We start from the raw sequence: 13,175 nt of genomic DNA, 5'->3' as shown, positions 1-13,175 counted from the left end.
TACTGTTAACCAGGAAGTGAAAGATCAGGTTTAAAGATGGAAGTTAGTAAGGCATAGTTTAATTCAATAATACTGCTGCACAGTGTTTCCATCTCTTTCTATGTTCCACTAGATGATACAATTCATCAGATCAAATAATTACCTCAGTTGAATAGAAAGTGGTCTTTGGATTGCCCAATTAATTTGTCAAATAAACCCTAACATTGGTTTACAAATTATTTTAAATACTAACAATAATGATTTCATAAATCAAATTGTGAGAGAGTACATAACATATCAGTTACACATTTGTGGATTCAAAATAAATTCATATTAATATATGATGCCAGGAAAAAAAGTGTATTGAGCTATTATTTTACATGCAAGTATTAGGGGAAACGAGATAAATTTAAACTTACCTTCAGAGGTTGAATAATTTTCTCCTTAGCTTGAACAGAAAGCCATACAACTTCTTATGAAATGTCTAACCTATGATAATTGTGAGTTTTAAATGTAACTTGTAGTTCCAACTCTGTTCAGCACAAAATGTGTTCAGTTCTGCTTGGCATGATGGTGAATTATGTATCTAATTTAGGAAAAAAGTTCATATGTATGAAGATACAGAATTAAAATGATGTATTATGTGTACAGCACACTGAATGGTTTTTTGATTTTTCATCTCTTAAATGTTACAAACTTCAGCTAAACTAATTCATAGGAGTGGTATTTGTGTGGGTTACAAAACGTTATTTTAATTAAACAGTGACAAATTCTTACTGAATATGTGGTGACATTTTTCCCAGGTTAAGGTGATTCAGTGGCTTTTCCAAAATTGATTAGTTCAAGTGAATCTTATTTTCACTACTGAGAGCTTCTAACATAAATGTAACATAACATTAACATTTGTTCAAACAACATTACCCTGTAATGATGACAGGAATTTGTATCAAAATGCTTGGTGTTAATCATTTTAAATTTATGATGTTTATGTTACAGTCATTTACAAAGCTATTCATTTCCTTTAGCCATGTGTATTAGCTAAGAATATTAAATGGGAAAATGATTGCACAATTTACTGTGAACATGGTATAAGTTGAAAAGCAATACAATTTTTTTCATTAAATGCTGTTCACATAAAATGGAATTCCCAATGGATGCATTGAGTCAGTGTTGTTAATTCATTACACTGTGTATTGAAATATTACCTGTGGTGTCTATTTTTACTAGCACTTCGCACTATATGTCTGCCTAAATCGTCTGTGTTTGCTTGCTTGTTTATTCATGCCAACGCTTTTATGGTGAAACTATGTGCATACAAATGCTTAATGCACAAAAATGGTCATTATGCTTTTCGTAAGTATGGCCTCTAGACATGTGAGAAGTTTGTATCAGCCACATGTGGTTAATTCAAATTGAGTTCTATGCTGTATGAATGCAGACCAGCTGCAATTCAATTGATTTGCATTGATTCTGATGGTTGGACAAGCCTCCGGATCCTTAGACACATCTAAGGACTATTGTTGTGAAGAGTAAATAGTAATTCTATAAGCCAATAGAGAAATGGTATAAAGGTTTCTACAGAAAGACAGTATCTGCATACTGAGTTCAACGTCTTTAAATCAAACCTTTCTCAATGATGCAATGTACTTTAGATAAAAATGTTTAATTCATTTAATCCCATCTATAGTAACAATCATTTTTTTCAAATTAATCCTAATGACAGTTCAATGTTTATTTTTCTCGTGCAACAGCAAAGAAAATAAATAACTTACTTCAATATTAGTAGTGTTTCAAAAGAGAAATAAAACTAAACATCCTATTTTAACACAATACTTGTCTTCATCTTGCATATTATTGCTGCTTTTTGGATTATATAAATAAAATGCATTCAGTCATGCAATTTTTAATTACTCTATCATGAATAATCTTCCTATCTTAGTTTTAAGAATGCTGGTTCGTGCTGTGGGATTGACATCTGGCCTACATCTCAGATAAGGCAATAAAGAGGAAATTAAAGTATTACTGACATACCTTGCTATAGATTCAATCCACCACTGATGAAAAGAGTTGAAACATGAGTCAATAATACATGAACATCATAAGATTATTTTGAATGAGGTTGGGGGATGATGATATGCATTTCCTATTGTTACTTTTGGTCAGAATGATCAATATAAAGCAACCCTATTGACTGAGCAGTCACAGTTAGAATGATAATTTACTTATATACACAAACAGGCAAGCTTTGGTTTACTGCAGAATCTCAAAGTATCTTTGAAAAATGAAAGTGCTACAAGTTGACTGAAGTGTGACATTTTACTTTTCATTGCCATTTTAAGGGTGATTTATGTTTGCTTCTGTTGGTTACCACTGAACCCAGAAATCATAATCCAAAGCACAACTCTCTATTTTGTCATGCAACAGTAACCAGACTTACATTTCAAACTGAATCCTTAATAACTGGGGTTCATTAAAGTTCAGATGTTGTAAATGGTAATTTTTAAATTCTATTTTAATGAACATGAAAATCTAATTAGGACGTTCCTGTTCCTTTATTGATGGTAAAACAAAAGGTGCCACTTTTTAAATGCTTTGATTTATTTTACAATAATTAACTGACTACGGAGTAAAGATTTCAAGAGAACCCTGTCTTTGGAATAATCAATTTAATATAACTAAAACTCTGGGAACTAAGAAAGCGGTATATATCAATTATCACACAAATGTTATGTTTTAAAAGCTTTTTTATGACTACGTAAAATGTTCTAAACTTAAGTTGTAGTGAAACACATATCGCGAATGGTATTTAAATGCCTGCCGCTTTTGGAAAGAAGATTTGAAGTTTAGAGAAATGAGCAAAAGTGTCCGCGTTTGTGAAGGCAGCACTCTCCTCATGTTAGTTAACAGAGCGAGAAAAATTACAGACATGAAAGCCAAACGTCTATATTTCCTACTTACAGTTGGGCACTTCTTAAAAGTACCTTTTGTTTTGTTAAGCATAGCCAGATTTAACTTTTAAAATAATGTACCTTTACCAAAAACGATTTGTCAAAGGGAAGACTGCGAGTGTCTTTTTAGTGTTTGAATGATATACGATTCATCTGATACTGGAACTTTAATCTATTTTAGTACCATCCACATAAAGACTGGAATTCATCGCGTTGTTGCATGCAAATTGCGAACGTCACTGCAAACCATTTGGATGCTGTTTTTTTTTCCCCCAGCGAGCGGGATCTTTAAAGAAAATCAATCAGCAAGCTGCTTTTATTTTTAAAATAAATAAATTTTTAAAGTTTTATAAAATTTTGCCAAGCAGAAATTGATAAATCTATCAATGCACAATAATGTTGCAATTTATCAATGATGCGGTGATGGCAACATTTAAGGAAAATCAACTTATTATCAATTTGATTAATGAAAATACTTCGTTTTGCAAACGGGGAGATGTGGGTTGCCGAGGAAATTCTTGCCGTGCCACTGATGGATGATTGGAGGGAGGGTGCTTGCAGACAAGATCGCTGAGGGGCGAGCGCCCAGCAGGAGCTGCTGGTGAATCGAGTCCAGTCCGGGTGCCCTCACTGGGATCCATTCGGTCAGCAGGTGACGCTCTTCACCTTTTTCGGGGGCTGCCAGAAGATTAAAAAAGAAGCCGGAGGAGGCCACAATGTTTCCAGTGATCCTTAACTCTGGAAAACAAACTGGTGTTTCCGATCGCTTTCCCCCCATTCCCACCCCCCCGGCCCTTTGTTGCGAAGGCGGCTCTTGCTCCTCATTTCTGCAAAGCCCTTCTTGGCTTAAAGAGGCCGCCCCCTCCCCATCAAACACCCACCCTCTGGAAAATTAATCCCGATCCCAGATACAACAGCAAACGATCATCTGGCAATCCGCTCCGGATCGGGGCGAATCCACGCCTTGTCTCTTGCAATTTTTTTTCCCCCCACGCAAAATACACCAGTGATCCGAAGCTAGTACATTTCCATTGTGCTTTATCGCTGGTTTAATCTAAGAAATATTTGTGGAATGGGCTGTAAAAATGTGTATATATAGGAAGTCAATCAACAACAGGGTTTGTACCCACCCTGTTATTCTCAGCAATCGGTAACAATTTTACGAGCTTGTCTCTGTGGCGCAATCGGTTAGCGCGTTCGGCTGTTAACCGAAAGGTTGGTGGTTCGAGCCCACCCAGGGACGCACTTTTTCCCCACGTCATCTGAAACCTCTTGTTATATTTTGCCTTGACCTTATATATCTCCAGCGCCCTTACATTTTGTACGTTATTAGAAAAGCACTGCAAAGCAACTGAGGAGTGGGGGATTGAGTACGTAACTGTGTCTCCGCGATCCTCTTGGCTGACCACATCTTTAGCCAGCAGTTGATATGAAACACCCATCATAACCTCATGTTCTCACTTCAAAAAATAACGCGGACAAGAACATAAATCGGAGTCGGCCATTCGGCCCATCGAGCCTGCTCCGCCATTCATGAGCATACAAGAAATAGTATCAGGAGCCCAAATACGATGGTTTGTTTGCACACTTTTAAAATAGCGTCCGTGCTATTTTAAAAGAGCAGCTACAATTTTTTTTAATATCTCGGTACAATCGACCGTCTATAGCTATTACTGAGCGATGGAAGAATACACGGACGCAACATTCACGTGTGTTTGGAAAGTTTCTTTTTCAAAGTCAATCATGCAGCATGTCGTAATCACAAAACTCAGGCTATTGTTCAACCAAATGATTTGTTGTTGCATAAAGAAAGCATTGCACGATTTAACCTAAGGTGAGGTCCCTATTCGGTTTTTCTGGCGAGGCCATCAGCAGGGCTTCGTAATTCAGTAAATATTGTGGAGTCGGGGATTTGCAACTGGAAAGAATTATAACACAAGTTTTTCTTCAAGAGCAATGGAAAGTTTCAATTTGAATATACTAACAAAACACAAACTAAAAATAGTTAAAGTAATAACTCTTCAAATGCTCATACATCTCGATAAGAAAGCTTTTCATTTACACAGTTCTCCAGATTAGACTAGTTTCAAGGCCAACGACGTAAACATACTAAACACTGCGACATAGATACAGATTAAATCAAAATACTGTGTGGAAAGAATCAACTGCAACTACTTAAAGAGATGCAATGCATCATTAACAGGAAGGGTACTTAATTTAGTCTGTTCAATCCTTTGCTCAGTGTATCCAGGCAAATCACAAAAGAACGTGACATGTACTTTAATTCTAAGTCTCCAATTAACAGAAGACCTGCCGTCGACATGTGGCATAAACTCCTGCAGATCATATTGCCTACTCTCTCTCCTGTCTCATAATTACATTGCCTACAGTCAAAGATCTATCTTAGTAAAAAAAAACATTAAATATAAATGATTTTGAACACATGTTCTGACAATCATTGTACAATAAAAGGCTGGTCATAAAGTATAGATGTGCTTAGGTTTGTTATGCTTCCTTGCTATTTTTGTACTTATGCAATCAGATTCGAATAAAAATCTATCTTATAAATCTTTCTTCCACAATTTTAAAGTGCTAATCAAAACATCAGCAAAATAAAATTTAACTTACTTCTAAATGAGTGCATTCCAGCCTTTAAAAAAATTATAATTATTGTGTCTTACTGGTTGTATAATGTTGTGCAATGTTCTGAGATTGTGAAAGATGCAAGTTTAGCAAAAAATGACATTTCATGGAACTTTCAGTTTTTAACATCTTAAGCCATCTTTTCTCTCAAAATTAAAACTGACAAATAATACGAGGATAATGACTAATTAAAAATAACAATAAGGAAGGCCATGCCACAACTCAACAATGGATTGTACCCCAATAGATGTAGAAAGAAAAACACTTGATTTGTAACCTGATTATACTTTTGGGCACTCATTGGCAAAATACTAGTTATTTATGTTAGTAGTTATTCACTTACAGGAACAATTCAATAGGCACATGTAGAACACTTGCATTTATATGACGCCTTTTACGACCTCCCACCGCGCTTTACGCCCAGTGAAATATTTTTGGAGTGTACACACTAATGTAAGAAATGTAACAGTGCTACAATTCCTTAAATAAATACTTTAATAAATTCAGCCTTGATTTACGCACCAGCCTTCGTCAATTACATTGACCACTTCTTATTCATAGGGAAAACGTTTCAAATTCTGGCCGTCGCTATAATTCTTTACCTGAATAACTTGCCACAAAGGAGAACCAATGCAATGCCGGACTGGGAGGCAAGAGGCATTCAATATAATATTTATTATATGTTTTAAATAATTAGCCCAATTTAACCAAGTTATCGTCTTTTGTTCAGAACAACAAAACGGCCGGCAATACTTAAGTGTGTTGAATTTAGAAATACACCAACCCTTTCAAATGTTGTTTTCTCCACCTGTAATTTATTTCAACTTTGTGATATCGTGTAAATCCTGGATTAGAATAGGAACATTTTACACCAAAGTAAACATATAGGGCCATGCTATTCCAAAAAAGTATTGGTTATAGAAATAATACTTTTTCTGGTTTACTAAACCTCTATCAAAAATAATAAAGGTTGCATATGAACTTTGACTAACAAATCACTCTTGCTGTAGAATCTCGCAGACCTAAGAGATATTTTACTGAGGGAGAGTAACGGAAATTGTAAAATGTAGGTTACCAATAAAATACAGCAAAATCAGGTGGAAATTTATACTTTTCAAGAACAAAGTTTCTTGTACCCCATGAGCGATGTCTACCGCGCCCAAGGAAAATAGCTACTGGAATCCCTACACAAGACAGTGTTTATTGATTCCAACATGGACCCCTGAGCCCTTCAATGCGAAGGAGGGATTTGCCCAAATAAGTTAAGAATGGAAAATAAACCTTCACAAATATATAATCACTGAAACACGTCGATCTGTTCTAGAGGAGCCAGGTTTTTTATTGTTTTATGAATTAGCAAACACTAAAATGTCCATGAAACGTTTCTCCATGTTTATGGCAGTAGAAGAAGATCATCAATAAGAAGCAACTCTATTAACAAAGTTGACGATCTAGTGAAAATGATATAACATTAGGGTAAGTAAAAATAAATGAGAAGATCTGTCAGTTCAAGATTCATCGGTGTAACAGGAACGTGGTCACACTCAAGAACTTAAACATGATTTTTGACATGAAGTTTCTTGAAGTATAGTTTCTCTGTTTACCCAGCCTTTGGGGCTAGTTTATGTTGTTTGGCCTGAGACCCCCTTTCATAGGTTCCAAAGTTTGTGGCAAAACACCAACCAACTTTTAAGTTTTTCACGTTTAACTCTTTTTAACGACTGGAATTCGACAGTGATTTTACAGTCATTTACCACGTCGAGATTTACCACACTGGCTCATCATTTGGTCTTCACTGACGATCAATGAAACATTGGAAATTCATCATTAACAATTTCATTCCACATTTAAGTAGGGCGTGTCCTTTTAATTGATGTCTATCACTGACGAAAAGTGAAAACTTAAACGTGTTCAGTATACACTACCTTGCCATTTTACGGCACTTTTCAAATTTAAAGTAAATGGAAAGTGCTCTCCAGAAAAACGCAGAGAAATTCGAATGGCTGAGATTGATTGTATGCTCTGTTTAAACTGTGCTCTGATAAAGGGTCAACACGCCAAACGTTAACCTGCATGTCCAATATTTCCTGTCCTTTTTAAGTGCGAAGCTTCCTTTTATCTCTGGTCTAAATCATTTCGTGTTTAGCTGTGATTAAGGATTACTAAGTTACTACATCGAAACCCTAGAAGAAATTGATCGTGGTTAAATTCAACATTTTCTGTGACAACTTTCAAACACGCGATGAGCAGAAGATTCTTGGGATAGGTGAATATTGTGAAAAAAATCAAGACATTACATGTGTGAAGTCGAGGCAGATTTTTGTTTACTCAATGGACGTGTGTCGTTTTTCAATTACTTTAGTTACAGATAGGTGACAAATCATTGAATTTTCGCTCACAATCTAGTTTGTCTTCATTTTTTTCAATTAATTATCACGAATTATTGTCCCCATGTTGTTGTTGTTGTTTGCTGATTGAATAATATTTTGAACTCAAATACAAACTTAGTAAAAAAAAGTTAATTGAATGTTTAAAGAAGTTCAGGAACATTTAAAGGAATAAAAGAAATATATTCAAAAAGTTACCTTTTGAATTTTTCAGAATTTCAAGAGAATGACTTTTTGTTTAGGTTTTCTAAGCGTTTGGTTCATTTTATTTTCCTTAATAAAGGTATAGTCCATATCACCCGTTTCCACCCCTTACCTGAAGTTTCATTTCAGACTGTTTTTATACTGGATGACAACTCCATCCAGGGAGCAACTACAAACTATTGCTTAATTGCGGCGGGCACAACGACGAGTTTTAGACAAACATTCTTTATACATAGCAGTGAAAGTGTACGATTTATATATTGAAGAAAGCTGCTCTTTCGCTGAAAACAGCCATCCGGAAAAGTCAATTAATCTCAATCCACATATAAATGCAACCACTATGTGCGTGTATGTGGTTGAGAGATAGAGGGAAAACACGCGTGCATGCACCATAAGTACATGAAACACCCCACCCTGTATCTGTCTAGCCATTTATCATCAATTTAAAGTACTACAGTCTTCGCAGTGTACAAGAAGCTCGTTTTAACAGAGAGCTATAGTGTAAGAAGTGTCTCACGCGACGGACAGCAAACGGAATCAGTGAAATGTAACATGAAGAGTAGTTCAACATGCCATACTTTTCACCTCCCAGACAGCATTTCCGGCAATTAACTCTCCTGCGACTTGGCATTCCAGAATTTTAACATTCTGATAGGGGAGGACGTGATTTGCCGAACACTCCTATTCCGTATTGAAGGAGCCGTGGACTACTGATTACAGAGCAGCAGCTACATTGTTTCGTTACTATAACCGCGAAAACGAGAAACACTCTGGAACTAGTGGACAAATGGTACACACACACACACACACAAAGACGTCTACAACCTCGTTTAACTGTAACATTACATTCTACGTCCTCTCCTTTCCTTCTATATGTACTGTACGCTTTGTCTATATAGCGCGCAAGAAACAATACTCTATACCAATACATGTGACATCAATTCAATTTATCCCTTTTATTTCTTTAAAAAAATCATTATTTGCCAACAGCATACTCAAGTATATAAATCATTTAAAGCGCACAACCCGAGAAACTAAAGCAGGTATTCGCCAAATAAACTAGAAATAGCCAGCCTGATTCTTCAATTGCAAACCGTGTCCATAATCATACCGCACCGGATACTTCGACAGGTCAGACAATTCGCGAGACCCTATTTTACTGAGCATACAAAATCACTCGTCAGGAACAGTTCCGAGATTTATTGGCAACAACTGTTTGACATATTAGATCACAGCATCACACAAATTGTACCTCCAGCTACATTAGATCACGCTGAGAAATTCTACATTAAAAGCACACTTCATAGCACGAACGTTCCTATTTCAGGCGATAAAATTAGCAATGGGCGACGAACTGCCGCCTATATAGCGCCTCTAACGTCCTGGAGACCCCGACGTGCATCCTTGCCGGTGACTTTAACATTCGAAAGTAAACACCTATTTATTGACGGTAAACAAACGATTCCCTTGTTATGAAATGTGATGGTCACCACCATTCTGGCCACCACCACCACCCCCCCGCCTTCCCCTCTGAAAAAAATTGTAACTTGAGCCTTTTGACCGTCTGGTTTAACATATCGTTGGATACAGATCCTGTATACGCAACATGCCCAAATGTTGCACTAAGCAGGCCATTTCACAGCTAAGGATATGCAAGATTCTATTAAAATTTATTTCCATTCCTCAGAACTGAAGGAATGACAACCTGGAGTAGAACAAGAAGCATTTCTCCCTCCCCCCATAACCCCAACCCTCCAGTTCACTGGTGTCGAGCGTCCTTTAAATGGTCCTACACATTTGTTATATATGCGAGCACGAACAGAAGATGCATTTTCTGATCACTGCAGTTTTCTCCCCTAAACAATTTCGAGTCGCCGATTTTCATTATATTCCGGCCTTTGTTATGTCCATTCTTTGAAGTGCCCATCTGAAAGAAGGGGAAAAAAAGGAAATCAAAGGAGTTTCTTGGAATGTCAGATGAGGGAGTTCACAAGCCCGCTGTTTTCAATTCGCTGCATTTTTATTTACATTTCCGTATTTGTATACATTTGATCATTATCAAAACTGGAATCTTCTGTGGTTTCCAAGTCTGATGTAATCTGATATCAAAAATACACAAGATGTAACATCTTTACGCAGATGTTTTCTGTTCGCAAACATTGCCAATCAGACATGGTTGAAGTTCCACCATACCAACTTTTACCGCTGTTATATAATTATAGCCAATCCTTTGCCACGTTCTTGTGTTTTATTGCAGTGAGCTCCCATTAATATAAATAACATTACATTTCGTCAATACTTATTCTTACCTGCTACTATAATGGCACAGGGAAAGCAGGCAGCATTCAGATGATCTTATGACAGTTTATGTAAATCCGAATTTCAATCCCTATGGTATCGGTTTCTGCATTTGATATAACATGTAATGATTTCATTGCATCTTGTATTTCAGCGACTGAATGTCTATTCCGTTAATTTCAGATCTCTTTTATATCCACCACCATTACTGCAGCAGTGTCCTGCATCCATGTCATGCATGTCTAAAAGACAATTTAATTCTGACCCATATGCTGCTTTGTAGATTAGTAGTTAGGATCAAGAAGGCATTCATGTGATCTCACTGACAGTCAGTCTTATCTTTGATAAGTGACATATCTGAGAGTTGCTTAAACTGAGCAGCTACTACTATGTGTTTTTGGCTTATATAGCTACAGTGATTTAGCTATTTGTTTTCACATTTTAACTCTTACATTTGGAAAAAATACATGTGAATAGGCTAAGTATAAAACGTGCACCTCGTTGCTTATAATTATAACCTTTGATCAATTTCTCGAGGGACTTGGACTAATGAATGTGAATGCAGTTTGATATATTTTAAAATCTCCACAGTACAATTACAATAAATGGCATGTTACATTAGTGCTTTCTTTTATAACAAAGGATAGTTGAAACAGTCAACATGGAAAAAGTAAACTTGTTTTGTATAACTGAGTTTCACCATCAGTACTGATTTTAAAAATGGAAGTCATAAAGATTTACAATTAACTCAAACATGCTTTTTATAGTTTTCTGCTAAGGCCTCAGAGTATTTATGTTTAAACAGTGCTGACTACATCAGCAGGAGAAACTCTTGGAGGAATCTGATGAATGAAAGATCTGAATTAATCAGCAGCTGTTATTTTGACATTGCATGTTGATTCACATTAATTCCTTCAAGCTAGTAGTCCATCATTGATCAGCACCCACAAACTAAACAAAAAAGTTGCTGTCATGCTCATGGTAAATCATGTCCATAGTAAATATGACACCACACATACCTTAAAAAATACAAGCCACTGCTATCAAATTGAATTATACTGAATGTTTAATTGCATCTGACAGCTATCAAAGCATTCCAGATGTTATCAAATCTGTGAAGTCTTCTTCAGTCATAAATCTCTCACAACAGAAAAAAGTATTTTACAAAGGAATAATGGATGTGTAGAGTATAGGGCTAACGGTAGGACTCTGAATAGTGTGGATGAACAGAGGGATCTAGGTGTATGTGTACATAGATCCCTGAAAGTTGGGAATCAAGTAGATAGGGTTGTTAGGAAGGCATACGGTGTCTTGGCGTTTATTGGTAGGGGGATTGAATTTAAGAGCTGCAGCGTCATGTTGCAACTGTACAAAACTCTGGTGTGGCCGCACTTGGAGTATTGTGTGCAGTTCTGGTCCCCACATTATAGGAAGGATATAGAGGCTTTGGAGAGGGTGCAGAGGAGGTTTACCAGGATGTTGCCTGTATGGAGGGGAGGTCCTATGAGGAGAGACTGAGGGATTTGAGGTTGTTTTCATTAGAAAGAAGGCGGCTGCGAGGGGACCTTATTGAAACATATAAGATGATCAGAGGTTTGGATAGGGTGGACAGTAATAGCCTTTTTCCTCGGATGGAGAAAGCTAGCATGAGGGGGCATAGCTTTAAATTAAGGGGTGGTAGTTATAGGATGGATGTCAGGGGTAGGTTCTTTACCGAGAGGGTGGTGAGGGATTGGAATGCCCTGCCTGCTGCAGTTGTGGATGCGCCTAGTTTGGGGGCGTTTAAGAGATCCGTGGATAGGTTTATGGATGGAAAGGGTTTGGTTTAGGTTAGAGGGTCATTGTTTTTTAACTGGTCGGCGCAACATCGTGGGCCGAAGGGCCTGTTCTGCGCTGTAATGTTCTATGCTCTATGTTCTAAAGCTTCTACAGACTGAGGAATTACCTTTTTTTTGCTCCACCTGATGGCTGCAGCCAATACGTCTCATGCAGAAATCATACAAAGAAATCAGAGAATACTACTTGTCCCTAAAACTGAATACTGTGGAGAGCAATGCACAAACAAGTTTGATTAGCTCCCATGCCTGTTTATACAAAACTTGGATGGAGACCTCTACCCAAAGCATTATTTTTATTTTTGTCAGTAACCTGCAAGGTCTTGTGATGAAATGGATAGTGTCCGTGTCTCTGAGCAAGAAGTTTTGGGTTTGAGCCCCAATCCAGGACTTGATGGCCATAGAAGTTGTGTTCATGGTGTGGCATAACAGGTTGATTATCAACTTGTGAATCCTTCCAATATGCCTGATGGCAAGTGTTAAGAATGGAACAATCTCCTGGTTCATTAGAATCTGTAGATAACAATGACAAGACACTGCAATACCTTGCCAAACATAATCATGGACCAATTCCATGATTGACAAGGCCCTCCTAAGGCACTGTATTTGAAGAGAAAGAGGGTTAGTAATGTCCAGTCCCCAAGAATTAACATAAAAATAATTGTCAGGTTTGTGTGAGGTACTGATCATTATTGACTTCAATTTTGCCAGAGCTCCTTCATGTCACATGCAGTCAATTGCTACCTTGATGTCAAGGACAATGACTCCCCTGGAATTCCTGTCTTTATGTTTGGACTATAGCTGGAGCTGAACAACCCCATTGAAACCTAAATTGAACATAGTGGAGTCAGTTTTTGGAGAGCAAATGTTGGCAGCAACGT

The 13,175-nt window shown here is 37.1% G+C and overlaps 1 non-coding gene across 1 annotated transcript; it reads left to right on the top strand.

The window, feature by feature from the left end:
* Positions 1-4,096: 4,096 nt before the first annotated feature.
* Positions 4,097-4,170, top strand: trnan-guu (transfer RNA asparagine (anticodon GUU)). Its single transcript has one exon. It is a non-coding gene; the product is annotated as a tRNA-Asn (tRNA).
* Positions 4,171-13,175: the final 9,005 nt, after the last annotated feature.

The sequence above is a fragment of the Carcharhinus amblyrhynchos genome, chromosome 2 (genome assembly GCF_965287045.1).
Source record: "Carcharhinus amblyrhynchos chromosome 2, sCarAmb.v2.hapA, whole genome shotgun sequence".
In the NCBI taxonomy this organism is placed as follows: domain Eukaryota; kingdom Metazoa; phylum Chordata; class Chondrichthyes; order Carcharhiniformes; family Carcharhinidae; genus Carcharhinus; species Carcharhinus amblyrhynchos.
Note: the sequence above shows the minus strand (reverse complement) of the source record. Positions and strands in the feature narration are given on the sequence as shown.